The sequence below is a fragment of the Equus asinus genome, chromosome 21, assembly GCF_041296235.1.
Source record: "Equus asinus isolate D_3611 breed Donkey chromosome 21, EquAss-T2T_v2, whole genome shotgun sequence".
NCBI lineage: Eukaryota > Metazoa > Chordata > Mammalia > Perissodactyla > Equidae > Equus > Equus asinus.
The window spans coordinates 14,809,770-14,827,046 of record NC_091810.1 but is presented as its reverse complement, the minus strand read 5'-3'; the positions used below and the strand labels follow the sequence as shown (position 1 = coordinate 14,827,046).

The window sequence follows — 17,277 nt, the reverse complement described above, 5'->3', positions numbered from 1 at the left end:
AAAACGCTCTAGTGCGTGGGGCGTAGACCCTCCCCTCCCCGTGGGTCTGGAGAGAACGGGGCGGCTTCGATGCTGTCTGATCCGCGCAAGTCACCTCTCGGAGCTGAACAGGCACTTCCACACCTGGGGCTGGTCGGGAGGAGGAACCCCCAGCCCCGGCTGTCCCCTGCCAGCTGTGGCCCTACTGCACGCTGGCCCCGGCCCACTGCAGGGGGATGGCGTCCCCTTCCTGCCCTCGAGGCGCTAATGTCATGACAGGGCAGAGGGGCTCACTCTGTTAAAGTAACACAAAAGTGCTTCTGCAGGTTCAGGACAGGAGTCACGTGTCCGAACAAGACAGGCTTCAAGGAACAGGGCCTGTGACCCGATCCTGGCCAGGCCCGCAGCCTGGCTGGCCCTGGACTCCTGCAGGAAGGCGAGGGTGCAGGAATGGTCAAGCCTCACGGAGTCTGTCTGAGGGGACTCGGACCCCAACGCCACTTGGTGGATTTGCAGTATCTGCTGCCGTGACCAGAGCTCAGCTGAGGAGGTGGACGCGGGACCTGGCGGAGGCCGCCATGACGCCTACAGGGCGCTCAGGGGCCCGTCTTCACGTGCAGCGGGTGAGTCAGCAGGCAACTGGCCTCCCGGCCCTGACTCACCAGCCACAGGCCTGTCACTCTTCTCCCCATCAGCGTCCCCACCACCCCAGGCCGGTTTTGCCGGAAGTGGGGGTGGGGAGGGGTCGACCTTGATCCTGAAGCAGGCTCTGCAGAGCCCAGGATTATTTCTGGAGGCCATAAAAAAAGAGACACAAGAAAAAAGAAAGGCTCGCTTTCCATTTCCTCAAACTTCCCCTTTTAAGCCCGAGAATCTACAGCTGCCCTCCTCTCGCTGGCTGTGAAAAGCAGAGGCAGCCCCTCCTCCACTCTGCAGACACTGGAGAGAGACAGGCGACCCAAGGCACCGAGGGCACGCCTGGGCCCACACTCAGAGCCCAGCCACCCCCAACTCTGCCACCGACCGGAGCTCTGCCGGAAGTCACAGCTCCATGAAGACCAGCCAGGGCACTCCTTGCTGTATGGCCCTGAGCAAGTCGCCTCTCTCAGCCTCAGTGTTACCATCTGTAAGACGGGTGCATGTCCCATCTCCAGCCATGAGAACTCCCAGGCCATTGAATGTTTGTAAACAGCTCCCTGCTCTCATTGCTTCTCTTTTAAACACGTTTCTCCTCAACAAGGAAGGACCTTCTTCCTTCCTCGATCCAAAATTGCCTCAATCTCACTCAGAAATTCAGCTCAAGGAGAGTCTGGCGCCTGCAGAGTGAACAGCCTGGGATTTAGCAGGACAGAGGTGTGACTGACTAGCGACACCTGCCGCCCGCGCTCCGTGTCCCAGACCAAAGGGGCTTGTTGCCTGGACTTCTGCTCCACTTACCTGAAAGTCAAGTTTCAGGCATCTTCCATCATCTGCAGCCCACCCGAGGTCCCCAGGGGCTACGGAACCACTCATCCCGGGCTTCCTCACGCCCCCATACACGGGCTCATGCTGTTCCCTGAGCCTGGCACACTTTCCCCGAGCAGCCCATGGGCGATTCCCCAGGACAATGGCCCCAAGGACCCCCCAGTGCCTTCCCTTGGCTCCTCAGGCCACCCCACCTCTGCCCCTACTCACCAGCCCCTGCTACAATTGTCTGCTTCCTCCTCTGTCGCCCAGGCCTGCTTCCTGACACCCAGGACAAGGCTGAGCATGGTGAACACTGCTCGGATGGAACACTCAGTGCCCAGGGCTCTGGGGACACCCCAGTGTAGGAGGAAATACCTTCCACCTTGTAGCTGCGAGGGCTCCTCGATTTGGGGGACAGAGCAAAGAACAATGGCAGACATTTAGGACATAGGCAGGACTGTCAACAGAGGCAGGATGGGCCCTAAACACCCTGTGATGGAGCGAGGGGATGCGTTTCTGGCCTCTGAGCAGTTCCCCCCAAATGGTCAAAACCCTTCACGGCTTTGCCTTTTTTTGAGACGAGCCCCAAATCTTTAGGAAATCAATTTTCATGAAACAATGTGTTCCCTGAGCATCTACCAAAAATGACTTTGAAGTGAATTCTCCCCTGATCCCCTAAAGATTTGCCAAGGGGAATCTTTCTGGATCTTGTGCAAAAATCAAAGGCTCAAAACAGGGCCTTAGAGGTTTTGGCACATGCAAATGCAAGCCCATTTTCTAGGTGAGGAAACTGAGGCCCGAGACCCACAGCAGAGCAACGACAAGAGATACCAGCCTCTTTCACAGATGGACCACCAGAGCTGGATGGAACTCATTTCACAGAGGGGAAACTGAGGCCGGAAGGAGGTGATGGAGGGCAGGGACACTCCCAACCCCCCCAAGCTAGTGGAATACAGTGATGCAGAGGCTGAAAGTAAAGCTCCCGCCCCAGACCTGGGTGGACCGGACTCCTGTCTAACCCTGTCAGGTTGGCAGGTGTTAAGGCGGCAGCAGCGGCCACTTCCAGGGCCACAAGATGGTGCCTAAGAGCAGCTACCGCTCAGCTAGAAGAGCTCAGTCCTGAAGTCCACTCCAGGGGTGGGGGCCCGCGGGAGGACTGACGTTTCTCAGCCGTGGTCTTCCTCCGAGTGCAGACCACCCCCGGGGCAACCCCAGACGGCCTCCCTGTCCCTCCACCGTGCACCTCGACCGCGTCTGCCAAGAGCACAGGGCTGGGGATGCGGCACTGCCTCCTCACTGTGGGCAGCAGCAGTTGGGGTGGCAGCAACTCAAAACAAGGCCACCCCAACCACTGGAAGCTCCACAGAGGCGCGCCTTGAACTCTGCTCCCACCAGCTTAGCCAAGCTTGTTTCTAGCCGCCCCCACTCCCTGACATGTCGCCTTCAGCTCAAGAACTATCGGTGGCTCCCAGCTGCTTGCACAATCTCTAAATATCCCCACACTCGGAATCCAAGGCTCATTACACTTGTCTGTCCCTGTCCCCAATCTCTGCCACTTTATTTCTCCTCTTGTCCTGCTTGAGTCCTGGGGCCTCCTTGCTCCCTAGCATGCTATTCAACCCTGCACTTTGTTTGTGGGTTCTCTTATGTTTAGGTGGACCGCACCCACCTTGAAGACCTGGCCAAAGTGTTGCCTCCTCCAGGAAGCCCTTCCTGCCCACCCCGCTCTTTCCCCTTGCCTCCTCTGGCCTGTGTCACCCTCTGTTCACCAGGCACTGGGCTCTCGCTTGGAACTGTGCCGCTCTGGACACAGTTCAAAGTTCTCCTTGGGTAACCTCAGTTTCTTCACCTATAAAGGGGGCCCCGTATCTGTAAAACTGGCCCTGGCAGAATCTCTGGGCTCTTGGGCAGAGCTGGTGGACGACCAAGACAGCTGCCTGAGCATCAGCATCGCCTGGGACTCCAGCTGGACACGCGGACGCCTGGGCCCACCACAGACCCCCGACCCTGAATCTTCAAGGCTCTGAAGCCAGTGCCCCAGGCGGATCTCAGAACCAAGGAAGGGTGGAAACAGTGGTGCTGACGACCTGGAGACACTTGGTAAAGTGTAAAGCAAAATCAACCAATGAAAAAGACTATTACTGGCTGACGATAATGCATGTGAGCACGCGTGTGTGCTCATGGACGGTCTCCCTTGCCCGACTGTGAGCCTCTGGGGGCTGGGCCAGGGTTTGACTTCTGCCAGCGCAGTCAGTCCAGCGCCCAACCCATCTGCCCAGACTTGATACTTCGCCAGAGGTTTTCCTATTCCTGGTTGCCACTGCTCCTTACAGCACCCCCGGGGGAGGGGCGCTTTTGCCCCCATTTTACAGATTAGGAAACTGAGGCTTAGCGAGAAGACATGACCTGGCCCAAGGCTACCTAGTGATCACGTGACAGAGCCGGGATTTGAAAGCAGGACAAGGTCGACACTCCGTTCATCTGCTTGCTAAAGTACAAAGGAGTAGAGAAACGGGTTAGGGCCGACAGGTGGACGACCTGCGGCTTCTGGGGCAGGGACTGGGGTTGGGTGTGTCTGTTCCTGGGGCGACAAGCGTCAGAGACCCCGACCCAGGAGGGCACAAAGGAAGCTGGACCTGGCTCTGAAGCCTGGCAAGCGGTAGAGTCCACTGCGCAGGCCTCAGTGTCTCCAAAGACAGGGACGAGGCAAAGGGCATATCGCCTGGGACTCGGGGACCCCCGGCTGCCACCCCAGCACAGGGGGTTGCCTTTTCCCTAAAGTGGAGGCAACCGGGGGGCCTTCCCAAAAGGAGAAACACCTGCCCCTAAAATGCCAGCTCCCGAAGCACAAGGGACAACAGCAAGAAAGGTCCCAGGGGCCACGGTGAGGCCCAGCCCTGCCAGGGACCACTGCCTGACCAGGGAAAGGCCTGCCCCTCTCTGGGCTGCGGCCTGGACCAGCTGACCAGGAGACCCCAAGAGCTCGGAGGGGCAGTGTCCTAACTGTCCCTCCCCACACACACGCACACACACACACACACGTGCACACAGGTAGACACACACACACAAGTGCACACAGGTAGACACACACACACACACAGGTGCACACAGGTAGACACACACACACACAAGTGCACACAGGTAGACACACACACACACAGCCCTCTCTCTCTCTGCAAAGACAACCTCCCCAGCAGAAGAGGCACGCCATAACTAAGCCTCTCTGTGCCTCAGTTTCCTCAAATACAGAACGGGGAGAGTAACAGTACCCACCTCTTAGGGTTGCTGACAACGAGATGAGCTGATACGTACAGACTGCTTAGAACAGCACCTGGACAAGGTGTGCGCCATCAGGATGATGACCAAAAGGACACACATTCTCCCCAAGACGAGTGATGGCCTCGACTCACAGCAAAGGCCCCGCTGGGCATCTCCTGTGTGCCAGGCCGCTGGGCGCCCTACAGATCATCTCAGAGCCAGGACCAGGGTTCAAATGCAGGGCAGCCAGGTCTGAGACGCAGGCATCACCCCACACCCCTGCCTCCTCCCGGCTGCCCCTGCCCTTCTGCTCCAACGGCCTCTCCTCTTCTGCAGTGGGTGGGACTAGGGGGCCCTGGAGACCCCCCGGCACACTCGCTGACTGAGGGATGATGTGAGTGCCATGGGCCTGGGGATCTGAGCATGGACGTGGAAACCTCCTGTCACCTCCCCCACCTAGTCTTGGGGTGCGGTCAGGAGAGCATCTCAGGAAGGGCAGAACGCAGGTGGAGGGGGAGGCAGCCAGAACAGGGCCTGCAGCTCCCCATACAAGGTGTGGGTGCCCTCTGTTCCTTGGGCAGGCGCCTGCCAAGCCAGGGAGGCAGAAGTTCCAGGGGCTGGGGTCTGGACTGGAGAGCAAAGGCTTTGCTGCGAACACCGCTGGGAAATGGGGCTGCAGAGCGGCTGCGATGACCATGGCGGGAACTGCGGACCAGCTACTTGGAGCAGAGCAGCCAAGTGGTCTCCCTCCTTCTTGCTGGTCACAGCTGGAGCCCCCGGGCAGCTGGGAAGAAAACCTTCGGGAGAGGAAGGTGGCCTCGCTGATGTCCCCCAGGATGGCTACAGCTACTCCTGGCAGCCTTGAAACCCCAGAGGTCCTGGCTGGAGGTCCCTGGGCGCCTGAGACCCCTTGCCTGGCCATCACTGAATGACAGATCAGCCCAGGACCCCAATGCCCAGAATTTACAGATAAGCAGACTGAGGCCTGAAAGGGTTGGGGGCTTGCCAGGCAGCTCTGGAGTCAGGCTGCCAGGGATCAGGTCCCGGCTCTGCTGTGTGACCCTGGGCTGCCTGCTGTGCCTCAGTTTCCACAGCTGTCAAATGTGGCTGATAGCGGCATCCCCTCCCAGGGCGGAGAGTGACCACAGGAACTGATGCAGGTGAAGTGCTCGGCACAGGGCCAGGCGCGGACGAAGATCCGTGCACGAGGGCGAGCATCTATTCACACGGGAGCCAGTCTCAGAGAGTGTCCACCAGGAGGAAGGCGAGACAGCAGCGGTCATTGTGGTTTGCTCTCGGAACCTTCCAAAGAGCTTCTGGGCCACGGCCGTCCCACGCCAGGCCCGTGCCAACCTGGGATGAAGCCTTCCCAGCCTGCAGCACAATGGGAAAGCTCAGGGCACGCAGTCCAGGCCTGCGGGGGCGCTGGCAGGGCTCCTTTCTGAAACACGGTTATCCCGGCCTTCTAACACTGCAGTCTTCCTACTGTTTTTGGTAGTAAAAATTTTTTTCTTTCACAACGTCACGGTGAGAGCAGATGGTCACTTTTTAAAAATCACGGTTCAGTAGTAAAATAAAAAGTTTTCCAGCCCAAGGGTGGGCCGCTCCACTCCTCAACCCCAATTTGACTTTGGAATGTGGACTAGCTCACGAAATTCAGCACTGCCCGCCGGCCCAGTGTGTCCGTGTCACGGGTGGGGAAGCTGAGGCCTGGCTGCAAGGGCCTCAGCCTCCAGCGTGTCCACTCCGGGCTCTGCATGTCCAGCTCCTCTCCCGCCCGCTCCTGCTGCTCGGGACCAGGCAAGCTCAGCTCCTTACTTACACGGGGAGCCCTTTCTCAGGCCCAGGAAATGCAGACCGCAGACCCCGGGAAGGCCTCGACCCCCAGGGAAGGCCCTGCCCGTCCCCCTGGCGACCTGCCCTCAGTCGGCTCGGGGGCTGAGCGGCTCCATTACCAGGATTGGGGCCGAGGAGGGGGCCAACAGAGGGTCCCACTGGGGGTCTGGGGTGGGTGGCCGGGGCGAGCCGCCCCCAGCAAGAAGAGCCATGGCCTGCTCCGAGCTGGACACCTTTGAGGAAGACCTTGTCCCCAGCAGGCCCCCAGTGGGACCACTCAGGTCAGAACTCAGAGCCCCGCAGGGCTGTGGCATTTGTCCCCTGCTGCCTCTCTCGGGCAGACTCCCTGAACACTGTTTCCTAGGTGACTGCAGCTGTTGCAGACCTCACAAGCTTGAAGCCCAGAGTGGCTGTCTAAGGGACAGAGCCTCCACGAGCAGACGGGGACACAGGTGGACAAGCAAGCATGGCTTGACTCCAGGCACTGGGGAGTGGGGAGCACCAGAGGCCTGAGAGGACAGAAGGTGCCCAGGCCCTCAGCTCTGGGCCTCAGAGGATCTGCTGAGGAGGTCACAAGGCCCTTTCCAACACAGCCTGGGTGCCTGGACACTGCGTTCTCCAGAAAAACGCTGCCGTTAGGAACGTCCCTTAGCAGAGCTGAAGCCAGAGAGAGGGTTCCTCGATCACAGAACCCACCATCTCTGTGCACCATCGCCTGGGAGGGCCCTGTCTTTCACAGCACGGTGCATTGTTACAGGCCATTCCGGACCCTGGAACGCACATTCCTGCCCTTCTCCATCCTCAAGTGCACCTCCTCTGGGAAGCCTGCCCTGACCACCCCTGCGCGTCTCCCAGAGGAGTGAGCTGCTCATTGCCCATGTCTTCCTCCCGCGGTCACAGATCCATCGCAGCGTGCTCAGGGCAGGGCGCCGGCCTCCGCCCAGGCGGCAGCGAACGACGAAGACCCTGGTTTACCACCGTCATAGCAAGCCTCGTGCTAATTCCAACTGTTCCTACATCCTGGAAACAAGAATAACTGCCCCTAACATTATGTGCCCGGCCCTGGACATAATTCTAGCTAACAGTAACTTTTTAAATCACGCTAAATATTTTTCTTACTTCCTTAAATCACTTTTCACTGATTACGGCTACTCACTTTTCTCTGATAATCAGCCCAAAGGTAATGAGACTTTATAGCATTTTCAGAGAGCCTGACAGGAGAAAAACCACACTCAAAATGCCTTAAACATATGGAAAATCCTCCAACCATACAGCCAGATCCAGAGGGAAACAGCAGCTCCCTGGGCTGAGTGCCTGTGTGTGCCTGGGTCAGCACTGGCACGTGGGGGCGGTACTTCACCCAATTCTCACCAACCACCCTATGAGATGAGGAATCTTACCCCATCTGAGGCTCAGAGAGGCTGAGTGACTCGACCAAGGTTGCACAGCCAGGAAGAGGCAGGGCTCCAGAGTCCTGGGTCCTCCACCACTGGGCTCTGGGGCATTTCCTGGCCGCAACGTTTGACACTAGGAAGTCCCCCTCTTCACCTGACACAGGAGGAAACTGAGGCTGGCGGAGGTAGGGGTGTCCTTTTGCACATTAACCAGCTAGGATTAGAACGCAGGTTCTTGAGTGGGCCCAGATCACATTCATCTTGAAAGCCTAGGACAGGTGGCCTCAGCCACAGAGCACCAGCAACCAAAACAACCCACCTGGCGGGGCTTTGTGCTCAGTGCTTTATGGGGACTCTCCTTTTAAAAAAAAAAAAAGATTTTATTTTCCTTTTTCTCCCCAAAGTGCCCCCGTAGATAGTTGTATATTTTTAGTTGTGGGACCTTCTAGTTGTGGCATGTGGGACGCTGCCTCAGCATGGCTTGATGAGCGGTGCCATGTCCGCGCCCAGGCTCCAAACTGGCGAAACCGGGCCGCCTAAGAGGAGCGAGCAAACTTAGCCACTCGTCCCGCACGGCTCCTTCTCCCATTTAATATGTGCCTCCTGCGATGCCTAAATCCTGACCCCTCAAGCCGGGAAGAGCTTTTAGCACTTAAATTGAGCCTGCGCAGAACAGTGAGGGGCTAACGTCCAGGGGTGCGGCTGCTGTCAATGAAGGATGAAGGGAAGGGACGGGGTCCAGGGCTTCTGTCTCCCAGCCCAGAGCATCTTTGCAAACGTACCTGCTGCCTTCCGAGAGGGAGGCTCCCGGCCCCGCGGGCAGCCCCGACTCCCCGACTCCTCTGAGCTTTCTCCCCTGGACCCTCTTGCAAAGTGTCGCATCCTCCGCAGCCCGGGACTCAGTCGGCTTGTTCGCCCACACACAGCCCCGGCGATCTGAAAACGTCTCCTTCCACTCCTTGGGCGCAAGGATACCTGAGACTTAGGCCGCACTACAAACAGTCCAGAAATCCGTCCTTTTTAATCGACTCATCTATTTATCTGTCGACCCCAGATGGCCGAGTTCTGCACAATTCCTCCCTAATACTGTCAGTGGAGAGGAAGGGACCCTCCTGGCCTCTGCAGCTTTGTTCTCTGACTTTCCCAACAGGCACCCCACCCCCACTCGGCCCCGCAAGACTGTTCTCCAAATACGCTTTGCTTGGTTCCTCTGTTGCCTGTGCTGGTCACCATAAAACATCTCAGCGGGAGCCTGACTCTGCCACGTGCCAGCTGCAAGCAGTGACCTCGGGAACGTCACCTTCCCCTTGGGGCCTCGGTTGCACCCTCTGTAAAATGGTCCGTCTCAAATTACACAAGGGGAGGTCCAAGCAGTGCCTCAATACGCGACTGGATTTGCTCCCAGGAGGAACAGCACGCCCCTGAACGAGAGTGGCCGCCACCTGTCATTTCCCGCGGTTTAATAGCGACGCCCCTTCTCAGCATCATCCAGCTGAGCGCCAGGAGAGGCAGAAACGCACCCCCAGGGCTGACCTGTCACTCAGGGAAAACAGCAGTTTCTCCACCCGGTGTTCCGTGTCAAACAAGCAGCGAGTTCGCTGGCACTGCCACCCCTCCCAGGGCACCGCACACGCCCCCAAAACCACGTGAGTCAGCCCAGTGAGGTGAGCGTCTCCTCAGGGGTCTCCTCTCAGGACCTCTGGCCGCACCTGCGATTTCCCTACAGGCATGTTTGGGTGAGGGCTGGGCTTGTCCGCTTCTCTTCCCGAGTGGAAGCCAGTTGTTAAAACAACTAAACAACAGTCACTACCTTGTAGGAACACCTGGGAGCATTAAATAAGGACTTCTGCTTCCAGGCTGGTTCTCGAAAGTGAATCAAGACTAACCACTTGGCAGGGCATCTGGGTTACCAGGCTAGACCACTCATCTGGCTTCTCTCGCCTCTCCCCTCCCCACTGCCACAGAACAGGGCCCTCCAGCCAAGGCCGGCTCCCATGCCCCGGAGCACCCACTCCGCACTGTCACTCTCGGCCCTGCCTTTCCATGGGCTGTGTCCTCCCCTAGTAACGCCCTTCTGTCTGGTGCCACGTGGCATACTGTGGTCATGCAAGGCCTCTGGGAGAGTTTTCTGAACTTTGTGTGTCCAAAGCATCTTCAGGAGACCCTGCCGACGGACGCAGGATGTGTCTCCCCGCTGGCCCGGGCGCCTGTTCCCGGGTGGGACAGAGTGCGGCCCATCTCTGGGTCCCCAGGGCCCAGCTGGGGCCTGAGCCACAGGAAAAGTCCATAACTCTCTGACGACGGAATGAACACACTTTCAATTCTTGGTTTTCAGTTGCTTAGAGGTTTTCCCGGGGCTTCCCCTGACGTCAAATATTCTCGCCTGGGCCTCTCTGCCACTCAGCGGGGCTGGAAGGGGTTTGAAAACGCGAGTTTCTCAAATGGACTAGAAAGAGCAAAGGGAAAACAAGAGGTCAGTCCCCAGCGGCCTTAAGGAGTTCGGGGCTATCGTAGCCATGAGATGATGGGTGTGACCTGAACCTACTGTGGCGATCGCTTCACAACATGTAAATCCAACCAGCACGCTGGACACTTTAGACAGCAGGGCGTATCAGTTACTTCTCAACAAAAGTGGACAAAGAAACTCACAAGTTTTAAGGTAATTTATATGTTCACAGTCTCACCTGCTACATTGTAAGATTCTAAGAAATTGACACTGTCTTACTTATATTTGTATCACTAGCACCTGTCATAATATTTATGAATACGAAGTAAAGTTAATTAAAGAAAAAACAAGTTGGGGGCACCCCTATTCCCCAGACGCTCCCAGCAGGCCCGGTGCTCGGCCACAACCCTTGCAGGCCTGGCCGCACGGGATCGGCTGGCCCAGAGAAGACCAGAGGTACATGGGCATCGGGGCCGAGAGGCAGCCCCCGCGCACCGTCCAGAGCTGCGGCTTTCCCAGCTTTGTCTCTTTCACGGTGAGAGGCTCCACTGCACGTCTGGACTGTTTAATGTGACTAACTTGTCCCTGAAAGGACTTTATTATGGCCATCACTAATAAGACACATTAAGAAGAAATATCTGCATCAAGCTTTTCAATATACCACACTGCTTTCTCCTACATGTGCCAGCTAACCCAGGAGGCACCACAGTCCCCATTCTACAGATGGGGCAACTGAGGCCCAGGCAGGAGATGGGACTCCTCCGAGGTCGCACAGCCAGGAAGCAGCAGAGCAGGGACTCTTCTTTTTTTTTTTTTTTGAGGAAGATTAGCCCTGAGCTAACATCTGCCGCCAATCCTCCTCTTTTTGTTGAGGAAGACTGGCCCTGAGCTCACATCCGTGCCCATCTTCCTCTACTTTATATGTGGGATGCATACCACAGCATGGCTTTTTGCCAAGTGGTGCCATGTCCACACCTGGGATCTGAACCAGCGAACCCCGGGCTGCTGAAGCAGAACGTGCACACTTAACCACTGCGCCACCGGGCCGGCCCCTGGGGAACTCTTCTCTTGACAGCACTAGGACAGGAAGAGTGGTTCTGAGAGACCCCAATGTGGCCTGACGTGTCAAGGTGCTGTGTGACCTTGGGCAGGTTACTGCACCTCTTTAAGCCTCAGGAGTTTATCTGAACTCGCTGTTCATCTGGAATTCTAATTAAGGGTTCCACTCTCCCATAGGCACACCTCTTTCTTTCTTCCCACCCAGAGAAGCCTCTTGCCTGATGGCTGCATGAAACTTTCACAGTCCTCTTGGCTCCTCCCTGTTTCACACAGTTTTTCCAAAGCAGATAGCAACCACCAAGGATGTCAGGTAGCTGACTCATGTGCCACCTTCTCCTATCCTGCACCCTTGACAGACATTGCTAGTTGATCACAGCATCCTACCCACTGATTAGGACTCAGCTTTGGATTCCTCATCAGAACACAGTCTCTCTCTGGGCCTGAGTAACTTAATGGACAAGAGAAAGAGAAAGCTCTCGTGTCAGGGAGATGGTGGGGCAGGCAGGACGCCCAGAACAGTCTAGGGGAGGCAGTGAGGCAAGCAGAAGCTTGAAGTGCCACTTGCCCCTGGAAATATAAATAAGAACCACATCCCCCTCACTGTGGCAGGACACAGCAGCCCTGGTGAGACCCCACAGGGCCAGAGCTCAGGGATGAGGAAAGAAGCGAGGATGGGGGACTCGGAGAGTGAGAGAGAACACCTGTGCAAGGTGAGGTGTGAGCCAAGCCAGGGCTGGGAAGGAGGAGTGGAGGAGCAGGCCGATCAGAACAACCTCTGCCTACCCCTCTGGAGGAAGCCAGGGGGCCAGGTCCACAGCTGGGGCTGCTGCAGGGGCCGGCCCTTTTCCTGAGCACACACAGACCCAGTGGGGCCCGTGAGCTTCTGCCCATTTTACAGAGAATAGCACAGAGAGGGAGACCTCTCACACCAGGGCACCCGGCTCCCAAAAGCAGAGCTGAGACTCACGCCCCAAGCTCACACTCCCACGCCAGAAGCTGCCCAGGGAAGTGATTCCAGATCCTTGTTTTACAGGCAAAGAAAATGAAGGACCCAGAGAAAGGAAGCGACATGTCCAAGGTCCTCTGGGAAGGTGGTGGGGTGCCCGAGGACGGCTGGGTCTGCAACGGACCCAGGGCACCGTCCCCAGGGGGTGCTCCAGGGAGCTACCGGCTCCAAACCCAGAGGCTATTTTCAGCCCCAGGGACCCAGGAGGTTCCTGCTTTGGGAGCTGGGTTTCTGGACTCAGCTATCTGCTGGCTGAGAACAGACTAACAGATGGGAACACCTTCCGGAAACCTCTCAGGTTTCACTGCAGTGGGCAGCTCTGGTCTTTGAAAGGCCCTGTCAGTTTCTGAAAAAAAGCCCTGTGCTATTGTGGTTTATAATAAGAAACATATATTTGGCCTTCACGGCCTTTCCTGGCACTGAGCTCCTAAAACCCTCAGGATTTCCTAAGCGGAGAGAGCAATAAAGGTGTCTTTTGTTATGTTAATGAGGCAGCTTTGAGATGGCCCCTAAGGATGGGGGCTGGTGAGGAGAACCGACCACAAGGTTAGAGGGTTGAACTTTCGGTCCCACCCCCTGGACCTTTGGGCTGGGGAGGGGGCCGGACGTTGAGTTCCATCACCAGTCACCAGTGAGTTCATCACTCACGCCCAGGTGATGAAGCCTCCTGAAAAGTCCAAAGGAACAGGGTTCAGAGGGCTTCCGGATGGGTGAACTCGTGGAGCTCTGAGGAGGGTGGAGAGGTGCTCGGAGAGGACACGGGGGCTCTGGGCCCCCTCCCCAGACCCTGCCCTGTGCGTCTCTTGCATCCGGCTGTTCCTGAGTTAGATCCTTTTGTAATACACCGGGAATCTAGTGAGTAAAATGCTTCTCTGCGTTCTGTGAGCCCCTGTAGCAAGTTGATCGAACCCAAGGAGGCGGTCGTGGGAACCTCCAATTTACAGCTGGATTTACAGCCAGTTGGTTGGAAGCTCAGGTGATCACCTGGCCTTGGATTGGCATCTGAAGGGGGCAGTCTTGTATGACCGAACCATTAACCTGAGGAATCTGACGCTCTCTCCAGGTGAATAGTGTCAGAATTGAGTTAAACTGTAGATCAGCTGGCGTTGGAGAGTTGCTTCGTGGTGTGCGGGAAGTTCCCACCCCTTTGAATTGTAGCCTCCCTCCCTGAAGAAATCCCTGTCTGATCCTGGTCCGGGCTAAGAGCCAAGACAGAAAGATACACCCACGGAATCTTCTCTCCACCTGAGGCCTGAGCTTTCCTGCCACAGGCGTGGCCATAGGAGGTGGCTCTTGCTTCCTTGGTCGTCCAGAGGCCTCGTCTCCCAGCAGGTGGGAGCCTACAAGCCAGAGAGGCGGCTGAAACCCTGGCTCCTGGCCAACACGTGGGACCTTGAGTCGGCCACTGCCCTCTTGAGCTTTAAATTTCTCACCCGTTATGGGGACAGTAATAACACTATAAGAGAAGGCAAACATTAAAGATGGAAAACCTTTTTGAGAACTACAAAGGGCCGCGCGTGCTATTACTGCCCATGTATTCAGATTACCCTGAGATACAGGTGTCAAAAATAATCACGCTAATATGAGCAACAGGAAAGCAAGAATAACTCTCATGTTTTGAGTAACAGCTACGTGTCAGTCACTGTTCTAGAACTTTCATAGTTTTTCTTCCCTGGTCCTCAAAACAGCCACAGGAGAGGGAGTCAATAGCATGTCCATTTTGACAGAGGACCCTGGGTCCCAGAGAGGGTAAGTGATGTGCCCTGGGTCACACAGCAAGACACAGGCCAAATGACATTTACACCCAGACTCACTGGACCCCTGAGCTTAGGTCTTAACCACACCTCTCCTCTCCTTCAAGAGTCTGGCCCAATATTCATAACCATTTCTTGTTTACTGAGTTATTTTCTTCCCCAAATGAGGAGGGCTCGCAGCCTAGGAGCTGCTTCTCTGGGATGGACTGTTTTAAACCCTCTGCTCCCCGGGCAGGCCCTGTGGCCGAGTGGTTAAGTTCGTGCGCTCTGCTTCGGCGGCCCAGGGTCTTCCCGGTTGGGATCCTGGGTGCGGACATGGCACCGCTCGTTACGTCATGCTGGGGTGGCGTCCCACATGCCACAATTAGAAGGACCTGTAACTAGAATATACACCTATGTACTGGGGGGCTTTGGGAAGAAAAAGAAGGAAAAAAAAGAAGATTGGCAACAGGTGTTAGCTGAGGTGCCAATCTTAAAAATCAATCAATCAATCAATCAATCCTCTGCTCCCTGAAGCTCTGAAGGCAGGGGCTCCCCAGGAAGCTGCCACCACTCTCTCTCTTGATGCCTGAGGGCTGTCACTGATGACAGGGAGGAGTGTCCATTAGGGCCATTTCTGGAGGGTCAATGATTGGGAACTTGTGCCCAGCATCTTAAAAATAAAAGCGCACACCCCTTTAGGCTAGCAATTCCAATTTCCTGAGCAGGCCAACGTGCAAGATGTTCACTGCATGCAGTCTTGCAAGATGAACCAGTTCCGGAGACTGGCTGCAGAGCAATGTGAACAGACCTAACACTGCTCAGCTGCAGACTTAAAAATGGTTAGGATGGCAAACGTCATGTTACGTGTATTTTACCACAATTACAAAGAGGAAAAAAACGATGTTCACAGCAGAGCGGTTTATAAGAAAGAAAAACTGCAAATGGCCAACTCTGATCACTAGGGGATTAATTAAATAAATGACGGTTTACTCAAACAAATCAAACAAATTAGAACAGGGGGCCAGCGGCCTGGACAGGATCCAGCTACGTGCTTTTGTAAATAAAGTTTTACTGGCACACAGCTACACACATTCATTTGCATTTTGCCTATGACTCCTAGCTTCAACAGCAGACGTGAGACCAGTGGAGGTGAGACCACATAGCCCACAAGCCCAAAATACATCCTATGCAGCCTTTAAGAAAAGTTTGCTGACCCCTGACTTAGAAGATCAAAGACCCAGAAAAATGCTCAGAAATATGTTACGGGGGGGAAAGTTGGCTTCCAAACATAGTCACACTGCAAGTTTAATTTCAAAAGGAAAATTTTAAATAATGTATATTCACCCACGTTTATTATGCACTGTTACATGGTTACCTCTGGATGGTGGAACAGAGAGATGAATTATTTTTTCTTTTGACTTTTCTGTGCTCTCCAAATTTTCTGTATTAAAAATATATTATTTCCCAACAGTAACAGAAATAATTATGTCACACGATAGAGGTGTTAGCTAACACTGTGATGACAATCATATTACAATATAAATGGATCGAATCAATATGTTGCACACCTTGAACTCACACAGTGTTGTATGTCAAAACATGTAGATTTTCGACAAGGTGTTACTTTTATAATCAGGGTAAACAAACGATAGATACCATTTCTCATTGTCGTGGCCCCCCTAGGGTACGAGAGGCTCTTGCTGAACAGGTCAAAGGTCAGCTGTGCTCACACCCCACCCACCGCCACAGTTTCCATCCTGGGGGGCAGTGTGTGTGTGTGTGTGTGTGGGCGAGGGGGTTCCATGGGAATGCTCATGACAAGCCCAGAGAGACTCCTCTCTTCCTAAAATTACCCCAGACACCCGGGAGGGTGGGTCTGAGTTTCAGCTGGGAGGGTGCGGGGCTGCTCTAGCGCATCCTGCCAGAGAGATGAAACGAGAAAGTGGATCAGGGTGCTCGTCCTGATTTTGTGAGACCTGTTGAGTGCTTTCAAAACTCCGCTGTGATGACAAAGTAATCATTACCCCGCTCCCACACTTGCTGTCTTTCTAAGCCTCCTGGTGCCATTACTGTTCCATTTCACAGATGGGGAAGGTGAGGCTCAGAGAGGCCCAGTGGTCTCTCAAGGTCACACATCTGGCACAGGGAGGAGTAAGGATGTAACCCCAGGACTTTCTGACTCTCCAGCTCCAGGAACTTTCCACTACATGGGTTGTCCCTGGTCAGGAATAATTTTTTTGGCTGGGTCATTAATAACTCAGGGTCTGCTGAACAACCAACAAACATCCGCACATCTGCCGTCTCTTCCCAAGCAGCACACAACACTGTGAGGGCTCCTAAGTGACTGTCAGCTGGGAACCTGAAGGCCTCAGTGAGAAGGGTGGCACACCCCATAGCGCTCAGACTTCAGAGGTGAAAACTCCTATTCTCTAAAGACATCTCCCTCCTAATCCCAAGGCCTGCCCCTTGAAAGGGGACAGGAGCCCTGTCAGAAAGAGCCAAGAGGGCTGCTTGAAGGAGGCATCAGACAGGCATGAGAATCAACTTGCCTCTCAGCCTTGGCCGTCTCTCATGTAAAGTGGGCTCCCATCCAAGTGTCGATGGGTCAACAAGCCTTGGGAGAGAGGAACAGCGGTCAGCATCTATCTAGTGCCTAAAAAGCCAGCAGCCAGGGTGGGACCCGAGGTCCCTTGCACAAGATTCTCTTTAGTTGGAAGAACTCACATTCCAGCTTCACAGCAGCAGGCACCTAGCTTCCCAGCTGCCCTGGGCCACTCATGAACCAGATGAGGCCTCAGGAAGGGGCTGGACCAGAAGTCTGCTCTTGGCCTGAGCAAGGAGGGGAGAGGGCAGTGATGGATGGCATGGGTACCAGGCGTGGATACCAGGGTCAGATCCACGGGGGTTCAAATCCCTCCTGCCTATGTGACCTTGGAGGGAGTCAGGCACGTCTCTGAGCCTCAGTTTTCCCCATCTGTACAATGGAGATAATATTAGTGCCCACTTCACAGGGCTACTGTGAGGACTGCATGAGTCTGTAAAATGCTTAGCAGTGCTTGATACACAGCAAGCGCTCAATAAATGTATCTGTCATTTTTACCAAAAGAACAGAATCCA

At 55.4% G+C, this 17,277-nt stretch overlaps 1 protein-coding gene across 4 annotated transcripts in view; it reads right to left on the bottom strand.

The window, feature by feature from the left end:
* SLC6A6 (solute carrier family 6 member 6) overlaps nt 1-17,277 on the bottom strand; it is a 79,681-nt gene that overhangs the window by 48,759 nt on the left and 13,645 nt on the right. The window contains exon 1 of one of the 4 annotated variants that reach the window (XM_070493412.1): nt 1,654-1,673. The exons of 2 other annotated variants lie outside the window; for them this stretch is intronic. The gene's annotated coding sequence lies outside the window, so the exon portion shown is untranslated. Of the gene's footprint in view, nt 1-641; nt 663-1,653; nt 1,674-17,277 lie in introns of those variants that run through there. One more of the 4 variants, XM_014838445.3, reaches the window with a different exon arrangement.